Source organism: Ambystoma mexicanum, chromosome 12 (assembly GCF_040938575.1).
Source record: "Ambystoma mexicanum isolate Mex_15411 chromosome 12, UKY_AmexF1_1, whole genome shotgun sequence".
NCBI lineage: Eukaryota > Metazoa > Chordata > Amphibia > Caudata > Ambystomatidae > Ambystoma > Ambystoma mexicanum.
The window spans coordinates 372,267,108-372,277,643 of NC_090936.1; positions in this window are offsets into that span (position 1 = coordinate 372,267,108).

Here is a 10,536-nt window from a genome sequence, read left to right on the forward strand (position 1 = left end):
CCGCAGGCTTTCCCAGGCAGAAAGTCCTGTGGGAACTGGGTTCATGTCACCGGTCACTGGGGGTTGCGTGACCGCTGACCAGAGAGGCAAACCTCTCGTGGGACCATAGCCACAGCATGAAATCTTCAGATTCCCATAAAGTGGTTTGAAGGGGCTCCTGAAAGAAGAAATACGTCCCCCGCGTGTAATGGTTCTAGTGTAGTTGTCTGCCATGAAATAAAATGAATGTTGCGCATGACTTTCATGGAAAGCCGAATGTAAACATGGTTTTAACAAATCTGTATACAAAGAAAAGGATTGTACTCTTACGTGAAAGTGGCGTTCAGACATTTGCCTAGATCTCTTCCTAAAAGGTAGGAGCCCCACCTGTTCTGACGAGCAACGTCCCTCTCACCAGGGAGAGTTGCGCATCACATGGAAAATAAATAAGGACACTCTGTGACCCTGGACAGCAAGTTCACCTGGAGGAGCCACACTGAAAGCACCCAGTAGAAAGCTTCCTGCAAGCTTGCAGCACTGTACCCACTCTTCAAAAGGTGCAGAACAAAGCCCTGAGGATAGCAGCTGGAGCCCCACTTTTTGCAAGAACAGCCGACCTGCACAGGGATCTGGGAATCGAGATGTTGGATGAACATCTAGCGAAGCTAAACAGGCATTTCCGCAAAAGACTGGATCAGAACGCAAACCCTCTGATCAAGAAACTTGCTACGATTACTGCCAATCCTTTTTACCGCTACCTGCAGCCCGTCACAGCACCGACCCTGTGAAACCATCTCTACTGTGACAAGAACACACATCAGGAAGCATCTGAAACTTTTACTACACTATCAACCAGAGAAATTGGGATAATGAGGCAGAGCCTCAGTATCCATCATCCCCACTGACAGATCAAAACAAGCTCTCTCCACGAGCGCCTGTCCTACGAACGACTACCATGTGTCCTGTAGGCTTTGTGGAGCCACTCAGTGAACCGAGCCGGCACCACTATGACAATTGACGAGTAAGGTGGGGAAGGCGTTTAGCCCCTACTGCATGCTCCATAGGTTAACCACCTGACGCTACACACTAGTGTGCACAGCACACATCGGTGGCACATACCGCAGTGAAGAAGACTTCCTTGCTCGACAGGAGAGCTGTGCAACATCAGAAAATCATGGAACTAGCAAAATCAGCTGCGTTGCTCCAGCCCTCATGAGGGTGGACACGGCGCAGGCAGTACACCCCACCCCCAGTTGATTAAAGGGGAATGGTGCTCATGTTGAAAGGAAAAAAAAAAGTTATTGAATATTATAATTCCTAAGGGCACACAACCTGCTACTGCCCGCCCAGGACACCTGTAGTCTGGGCCAGTGGCCACACAAAAATGGGGTGCTTGTGCCACTAGATCCAGTTACCCCACGGGACCAACAGTGGCATACGGGCAGCACCATGAGTGACTTGAGCAAGTGTGGACTACAAAGAGGCATCAGGTGGCAGCCTTTAACATGGTGCTTGTGCCATGCCCACCAGCTAAAAATACATCATGAGTGATGACAGAGGAGATGTCCTGGACCCCTCCCACCCACCCACCAAGTGCCCTCTGCCAGGAGGCACATCAAGAACTGCAGCCTGGAGGCCACCACTGTGCATTTGCTGGCAACCTGGTGGCAGAATTTGATGTCACAGGAGCACCTGCGACCTAGGACCCCGTTGGGACATTTGGGTCGAGCATCTCAAGATGTTTTTTGAGATTACCTGAGAGAGGAAGGACGGTGCTAGGTGTGTGAAGTTACTATTTTATGCAGGCAGCGGGATGCATCAGACTTTCAAGACACTACAGCCCAGGAACAACTCATATGATGAGGCCAAGGATGCGCTGCAGGCATACTTCCACCCAATGGTGAACAGAAACTATGAAAGATTTTGCTTGCCCCAGGACCCCTCGGAATCATTCCATTCATACCATGCTCGCCTGCATCACCTATATGGTGGTGTGCAAACTAAATGGGTGCAAATCATACAGCACTGTGTGCCGTGGTTGCTGCATCATCATATACTGAAGAAGCCCGACATCCTGCTCCAGAGAATCCTGGAACTCAGCAGATCACATGAGCTATCGGGTTCAAGGGCGGCCCACATGGAGTATGCCATGAGAGCGCACAGGCCTGGGATAGCACAGGCAGTCGGGTCGAGAAGTCCAGCGAGAGGTCGCAACAAGTCCAACCAAAGAACTAAACGAATTCCGACAAAAGGGCTGGGTAGCAGAACAAATCCTGCAATGCTTGTCATGGAATACTACCTTACGATCAGGCATGTACGGTGGCTGGACAAATGTGCAGAGTATGCAGGAAGCCAAATCACTTCACGAGGATGTGCTGAGCCATCCCTTTCCCCTCAGACACCACCACACCCGAGGCAAAGGCGTGTGACCGCCCTGGAAGATGACAGATGGTCAGTATTGTCCCGACACGAAGCGGCTGCAGATATTGAGGACATGTTCTTCATCTCAGCTGTCTGCCTGGGAACGTAAGGAAAGTGAAGACAACCCAGGTGTTCAGTTTCAGTTCTGTCCAAGAAGGTGGCATTCCTCACCAACACTAGGGCGCCACTGTACGTGATGCCATCATCTTAGTATCGCAAACAGCGCCTGCTCCTGAAGCTGGCCACACTACGCATTTGGATCTTCACTTACAGAGGATCCTCCCCGCTACCACTGAGTGGTGCTTTTCTCACCCGAGTGCTGCACAAGTATGCATCTGTCCCGGCCATGTTATAAGTGACCATGAGTGTGACAGACACTCTTTTGAGCTGCTCCACGGCCGAGGGCCTAGGTCTGGTACATTTTGCCTACCAAGCCTATCAGGCGGATATTGATGGACTCCTGAAGGAGTTCCGTTCATGTGCTATTTGAAGAGGTAGGTTGCCTCAAGGGCCAAGAAGTTAGATTACATGTGGACTTGTCCATCCAGTGGCCCTACATCACAGAAGGATCCCATTTCACCTAAGGAAGAAGGTGGAGGAGGAACTAGTCAAGCTTGAAGAAGCAGATATAATAGAGAAAGTGGAGGTCCCTATACCATGGGTCTTTCCTTTCATCATTGCGTGCTTGCCTTAAAGCCCAGAGCTTGTGCAGATATGTGTGGATATGCAGCTACCCAATTGGGCAATCAAATGGGAACACCATCCCACAACTACCCTGGATGACATCCTTGCTGACTTAAAGGGGGAATAGGTATTCTTCACGATTTATCTGAGGGCAGGCTATCACCAGGTGCCACTGCACACGGACTCTCGTGCCATCACAGCATTCTTCTCACAAGTGGGCCTCTTTCGATACAAGCTGCTCGGCTTCAAGATGTTGTCAGTGGTGGACTTCCAGCATACCATCAGGGGTGTGCTGACAGGGCCCCAAAGTGCCCTCAACATCAGTGACGACATTCTGATCTTTGCGGCATCCCAGAAGGAGCACATGGTTAGGCTGGCTGCCATACTGCAACGTCTGCCGCAACATGGGCTGACACTCAACTGCAAGAAATGCAGATTCCTGCAGTCCAGTCTCAACTTCTTTGGGTTTGTTTTAAGAACCAAGGTCTTTCTCCAGACCCAGAAAAAGTGAAAGATATCAAGATGGCTGCATCCCCATGGTCCCAAACAGAGGGCAGACCGCCCTTCCTGGGAATGGTGAACTTCTGTGGACGGTTATCCTGAACCTGGCCACCCTGAGGGAGCCGCTCCAAGTACTCACAAAAAAGGACCAGGAGTGGAAATGGGGCAACACACTGCAGGAGACATTCTATGACGCCAAGAAAGCACTGGTTGCTGAAAACTCCATGGCGTATTTTCACCCGTCACATACCACAGAGCTGGTTGTTGATGCCAGTCCAGGCAGGCTGGGCGTTTGGAACCCGAAAGGTGAGAGTAGCCCGGTAGCATATGCCAGTAAAGCTCTCATTGCCACTGAACGCTGGTATTCTCAGTTCGAGAGGGAAGCCCTGGCGGTGCTGTGGGAGTGCAAGCAATTCCACCTGTACGTATACAGACACCCAATAACTGCATTCACTGACCACAAACTGCTGGTCCCCATCATGACGAGATCCACACCGTGGCCACCCGTCAGGCTGGAGATGTGGCTACTGCACCTACAAGAATACAGCGCCACGCTAATACAAGGCCCTTTTAAACACTTTGGGACGTTACAATCACTTTACGGATGTGATACATCACTGTCAGCACACTCCTTATGTAGTGGCCAGCACCAACCAAACACGGAGCTATGACATGCCATCTGCGTGCTCTGATGCGCAGTGACCAAACTTTCACAATGGCGACCGTACACTGTGTATTTGGGTTACCATGACAATGGTTGCAATCTGTTGCAGCGCACCCGTATTGCTTACACGCAGCATAGCAGATAGCGATCTGCTTCATCCAACCACCTACGCAACATATGCTAAACAGCACACCCGGTAAAACGTTACTCTTCAAAAACGTATCATGTCACTATTGCTTGACCTGATGCGCACATGAATGTGCCTCCTCCCCTACAGGCAGCAGAAACACCGCCCTCTGCGAACCCAGAACATCAGAGACTATCCCTATTGATTTTGGTGTGATTATTCAGGGACTTTTCTCCCGTACTTTGGCCTCTCGCCCTCAACATTGGCCTCCGTTTAGATACACGGTAAGACACAAAATAAACACATTTTCTTGCTATTCTTTTGAATCTCGCATGTGTTACGCACAGGACAGGTCCCCACCTATCCATGTGACCAAGCAATCATGCCTCTAGCTACAAACACATATCATTATTTTATAGGAACATTATAGACGAGACTTCATGAACTCCTAGCCCACATCTGATTTGATCTCCATATGTCTAGTGAACGTGCGACCTCTACCACATCTTACCCCAGGTCCCCTTACACACAAGTGTCTGTGTCTCTCAACAAGGCGGCAACTTGAAACTAAAACATTGTTATGATTATGTATTTATAGAGCCCGCCCTGAAGAAGGACTGATCGTCGGAAATGCATTGGCAGAGGGCCTCTGTACAGCATCAATGAAAGATGCAAAATGTAAATGAAAACTTGACTTCCAAAATTAGAAATTGTTATTTTGTCTGTACGTTGTTTTGAATGTGCATAATTTGCATTCGCTTTCATTACTTTTCATTAAACCCCTTTGCGTCCCCAGGTCTGGTGATAATTTCACCAGACATGTTTTTCTGTGGGTTTCGCGCCGTGGCCACCCATTAGGCTGGAGACGCTGGTATTCGGGGCTGGGTTAGACAACCCCACCGACTACCTGTCATGGCATCCACTGCTTACGAAAGACTGTTGGGACGAAGTGGTGGAGGACATGGAGCACTTGGTCGGAATGGTCACAAGAGCTGAAATATCAGCAGCGACGCACCGTGATGAGCATCTACAGGAGCTTTTGGAACAGGTACAAGGGGGGCAGTGGAAGTCCGACCTGTCATACATGTCATCCAATAGTCACCAGAGGCAGGCGGCGCAAGTGTTCCTACAGGGACTATGGAGAGTAAGGGGTGAGCTGTCTGAGAGGTTTGCAGATAGTGATACCAGCAGAGTTACAGCAGTAGGTGCTGGACCTAGCCCATGTGGGGCATAAGAGGGCCAGTAAGACAAAGGCGCAACTCTAAGAAACAATGTGGTTCCCCAATTTGGAAGCCAAAGTGGACTGCACCCTGGAGAGAGGTGTGTGGTTACAAGCAGCCTGACCTGCAGCGTAAGCCCCACCCATCGAGTGCCCAGATCTGGCCACTGAACCATAGAAGGCCATCAGTGTAGACCAACAGAACGATTTACCAGAAAAAACTCTACTAGACCAACAAGAATAACCAGCCCTAGCTGCCTTTTAGTGCCCAGATTTAAACTGTCCACTATTGGAGGTTGCAGCTTCCCAGTTAGGGCAGCTCAATTGTGGAACTCCCTACCTCACGCACTTAGATCTGACCTTACGTTCAACAATTTCAGAAAAAACACAATAAAATGGCTCACTGAGAATGTTATGTAACCGTCATTCTCCCCACGCACTTACTGCATGTATTGTACCTGATATAGATCTGCTATCTTGTTACGTCAGCCTGCTGACTTGTTGTCAGCTTACCGCTTCACTTGTTCTCTATTGCCTAACCCTCATACTGTGGAGCCAAGAAAACTGTTCTACCATGCTCTGTATACTTGTAACTTGTATAAACTTGTAACTTCTGTAACCAAGCTGGAAGCCCTCTTGTCACATGCGCCCTGCTAACTCTGGGTCCGGCGCGCTCAATAAATAAACAAACAAACAAACTTCAGGACAGTCCAACAATCACGGCACTTCTTCCTAATGGGCTCGCCGAATACTCGAGGTACCCACACGTGCACTTTGTGACATTCACAGTGTCAGAAACAGTCATCCCTGTTATGGAACAACTGTTTGCACTCCTTGGGCTACCTGAATCGGTGAGGTCCGATAATGGCCTGCCATTTCAAGGAGAGGATTTTGCAAAATTCCTCCCGTTCTAAGGGCTAAGGACCAATGGGGGTGTTGAATGCTTTATGCGAACCCTCAATAAAGCTTTTCACATTGCTCAAGACCGAGCACACTCCCTGGAGGATGCCTGGAATACAGAACTACCCCGCACACACCAACAGGGCTCACCCCCGTGGAAGCATTCCTAGGGAGGAAAGTGCACTCGCCAATTCCTGAGCACGAGTCGAGGGAGCTGTCAACACTGTGTCTGGAGGAACTGGTTGATGCCCAAGTGGAGGTAAATGCCAACGAGTCAGCCCGCAGAGATTTGACTGACACAGCAGTGGAGGTGGGCGACACAGTACTATCTCGCACCAAGCTGTGCCTTCTACATGAAACAAGCCCCTTCGTGGTCACTCTGAAACAAAGGTCGATGGTCTCAGGCGAAAGAGGATGTGAGTCGCTCATAAGAAATTGCAGCTGGTTCTGGAGATTCTGTGGAATGACTGGTGGAAATGTGAGAACAGCGAGTGGCATCGATCAGGAGCAGGAGGACGAACGCTGTCCAATGGATCCAGGGCTGGAAGAGTTAATAACTGTCAACGAATGCATCCTGTAAGAAAGTCACCAGGTTCAGTGACTATATTATGTACTGTCCCGAAGTAGAACGGTGCAGACAGAGGGCGAGCCATGTAGCCCAGGCTCTAGAAAGGTTTTTTGAGTTTGTTGTTTGTGATTAGGAGTTGAAGGGTATGTTATGACGAGCAACGTCTCTGTCACCAGGGAAGGTCGCGCGTCACAAGGAAAATAAATAAGACACACCCTCGCATGGGCACACCTGGTGTCCTGTAGTCTTTGTGAAGCCGCTCAGTGAACCGAGACAGCAATACTATAACAATTGGTGACTGAGGTGCAGAGGGCTTCCGGCAGGGGTGCTGCTAGGTCTGTAAAAGATCCGCATTCGCTAATTTTGGGACTGTCGGGACTGGGGGCTAGCTAGCCTTTTTGGTTTTATCCCCTAAGCTTCCATCTGGGGCTACAGCCAAAAGACTCGGGGTTATAGCCCCCTCACCCCCCCTCCTCCTGCATGCTCTGTACGTCGGGCACCCGACTCTACAAACTAGTGTGCACATCACACATCGACAGCACAAACTGCAGTGAAGACGTCCCAGCTCGCCATGAGATCTGTGCAACAGCAGAAAGGCACGTAACTGGCAAAATCAGATGCGCTGCTCCAGCCCTTGTGAGGGTGGGCATGGCGTAGGCAGCACGCCTCATCCCGAGGTGAGGAAAGAGGAACAGTGCTTGTGCTGAAAGAAAAAAATGTTATTTAGTATTATAATTCATAAGGACACACGACCGGCTGCTGCGCAGCCACGGACCAAGCCTCAGCAAACCTGGGATCTGGGCTGGCAGCTACAAAAACACCACCTTCTCCCACCCCCTTAGGTCGTAACTGACTGAAGCAAAGGAGAGGAATAGTGCTGTGGCACCACCAACCTCTCGTCTTCCCCGTGGTCTCCACAGACAAGAGGGGAGCAGAAGCAAAGTGCTGTGCCAAGGGCTCTCCCACATCTACACAAACCTGAAGTGATGGAGGCCGGGCGCAGTCACACCACTGCTAACTTTGGCCATGCCCTGTCTTGCTCTCGTCCATAGGTGCCCCAAGGAACCAGGAGAGCTTATCTGGTGCCGAACATGGCAACTGGCAGGTGTGTCCCAGACCAAGAGGGGTGGCGAAAACGAGAGGAGGTTGGGTATTCTTCAACTATATTGCAAGCAGAGGGAAGCCTTGAAGATATTGTAATCGAGAACGGGACACCAAGTATTTTTTATAAGAGAAGAGGCATTTCAGTTCTTATTTATATTTATTTTTTAAACTGAAGTAATCTCCAGTTGTACATAAGAAGACAGCAACAGTCTTGCTGTGTTTAACACGACATAGACTTAATTCTCCTAGGAATCCCCATCATGCATGTCCAAGCCCAGAATTGGCAGATGAACAAGAAGCTCGATGGATCACACCACATGTGAGACAGTGACCTCTCATTCAAAATACACTCCAAACAGCATGGTACCAGTATGCTATCCTCAAAGTTGAACCAAGCTGCATGATACCAGCTTATGCTCTACTCCAAAGTCAAACCTACCACCAAGGCCCCTCTTAAAGCCATCCAGCATGCTCCAGCGCTCCCCATCGCAGGACTAAGAACATTCATCCTCAGTTCCCCAAGGAGCTGCATTGGCTATCCCTTCAAGCATCTATGTTTTCTCTTTATAAATTCCATACATATATAACTTGCAATGACCCCTCCATTTGGCTTCTGTTGGAAGACCCTTGACTGTTAATTGTTCTGACGCCCTGGTGTATTTTCAAAATAAAGATTTGTGCTACAACTTTGTGACAAAGCATGAATAAAAGACTTAGGGGGAGTGCTCTTTCAATGAAAAGTGTGAGGGAAGCTCTGAGGTATGTTGGGGAAGGTTTCTGGCTGAAAAGGCTTGTGGGCGGGGGCTTTTCATGCTGTGCATAGCTGCCCCCATCCTCTTTCTCACCCCAGACACATCTGATGTCTGAAGACAACCCAGGGGATAGGAAGGGGGTGAGAGGGTTAAAGAGTGGGAGGTATCATTGTTGGGGAAGACATCTCCAATATATTAAATTAAAGATAGGTATCAAGCATGTATATGTTTTCCACAGATGAGTTCTGATTTACATAATTGACAATGAGAGCAACGGTCACTTGGTATCCAGGTGTGGTGAGCATTCTATTCGTATCTAGAGTTCTAGATAGGATATTCGCACCAGGGAAAGCCAGATTGACCAATCACAATCCGCTCTTCCTGGGCGCGATTGTGCATTCACTGACCGCAGTGAAATAAAAGTCAATAAAAATGGCCTATTTTGGAACCTGTTTTCCATCGTCAAAGTCATACGAAAAGGGGCCTAGTCCCTTTTCTATTTTAATTGTGCCTGCCGTTTTCTTTTCTGGCGGGAGATGTGCTTATGCTGAGCTCATCTCCTGTCAGAACGAATACAAATGAAAACTAGCCACACCCCGGGAACTCCCGGGGTGTAAATAGCTTTCACACCCTAGTTGGGCAGCCCACATCCTGAGAGCTGAGGCCCTCACTTAGCTCAGGCCTACCAAAGTTCAGGCTGGCGGGCCATTAACTGCCATGTCTGCCCCCCTCTGGGTCAACCCATCATATCAAATAAATTGTCTTGGGAGGATAGCTCAGCGGCAACGTGCTCGCCTTGGAAGCAGGATGACACGGAGCAACACAGGTTCGATCCCTGGGCCTGCGCTTAGAAACCTCTGGGTATTAAGCACGTTATAAATAACCCTTCATATCATATCAAAGCTACATGCATCACCTGTACAGCTGTTCAGAGGCGTGACAGTTTCCCTTTCATCTTCATCTCACAATGCATCCTCTGTGACTTGATCAATCACTTCTATTTATTTATTTTATTTCGTGTAAAGCGTCGTTTGCCCAACGGCCTCAGGGCGCACAGTGGACAGACAACAATGAGGGAACAACAATGGTTATGGGAGGCTAGCAGTTGCGTTTAGTCAAGAGGGTGGTTAAACAGAAATGTCTTGAGCCTTTTTTTGAACTCTTGATTGGTTTTGATTTTGTTCAGGTCAAGTGGAAGAGAATTCCAGATACGTGGGGCTTGAGCATCACATCCTGTTCCTCCAAATCCGACCAGCCTGAATCTGGGCTGTGTTGGGTGTCCTGACCCACGTTTGAGCTATCATGCTGCAACATTTGGTGCTGTGGGCTTAGAAAATCCAAGATGGCCAAAAAGCCCACATGTGCGCCAGAATCCAGGAGAACCACGCAGTTTGTGCGCACACCAAAATGGTTACCTAACTTGCCACCCACCATTGTAAAGAAAGATCTTTGATAACAAAATCCACTGTTACTGATGTCAAAAAGTTGCTGAAATCGTGACTCATCGGACCACTTTAAAGATTCAACCCTTTTGTGGGGTTCCACATAACCATTTTACTGTAAGGAGCCCCATCAAAACAATGTTAAGCAAGGATTATTTACTACCATGTAAGAACC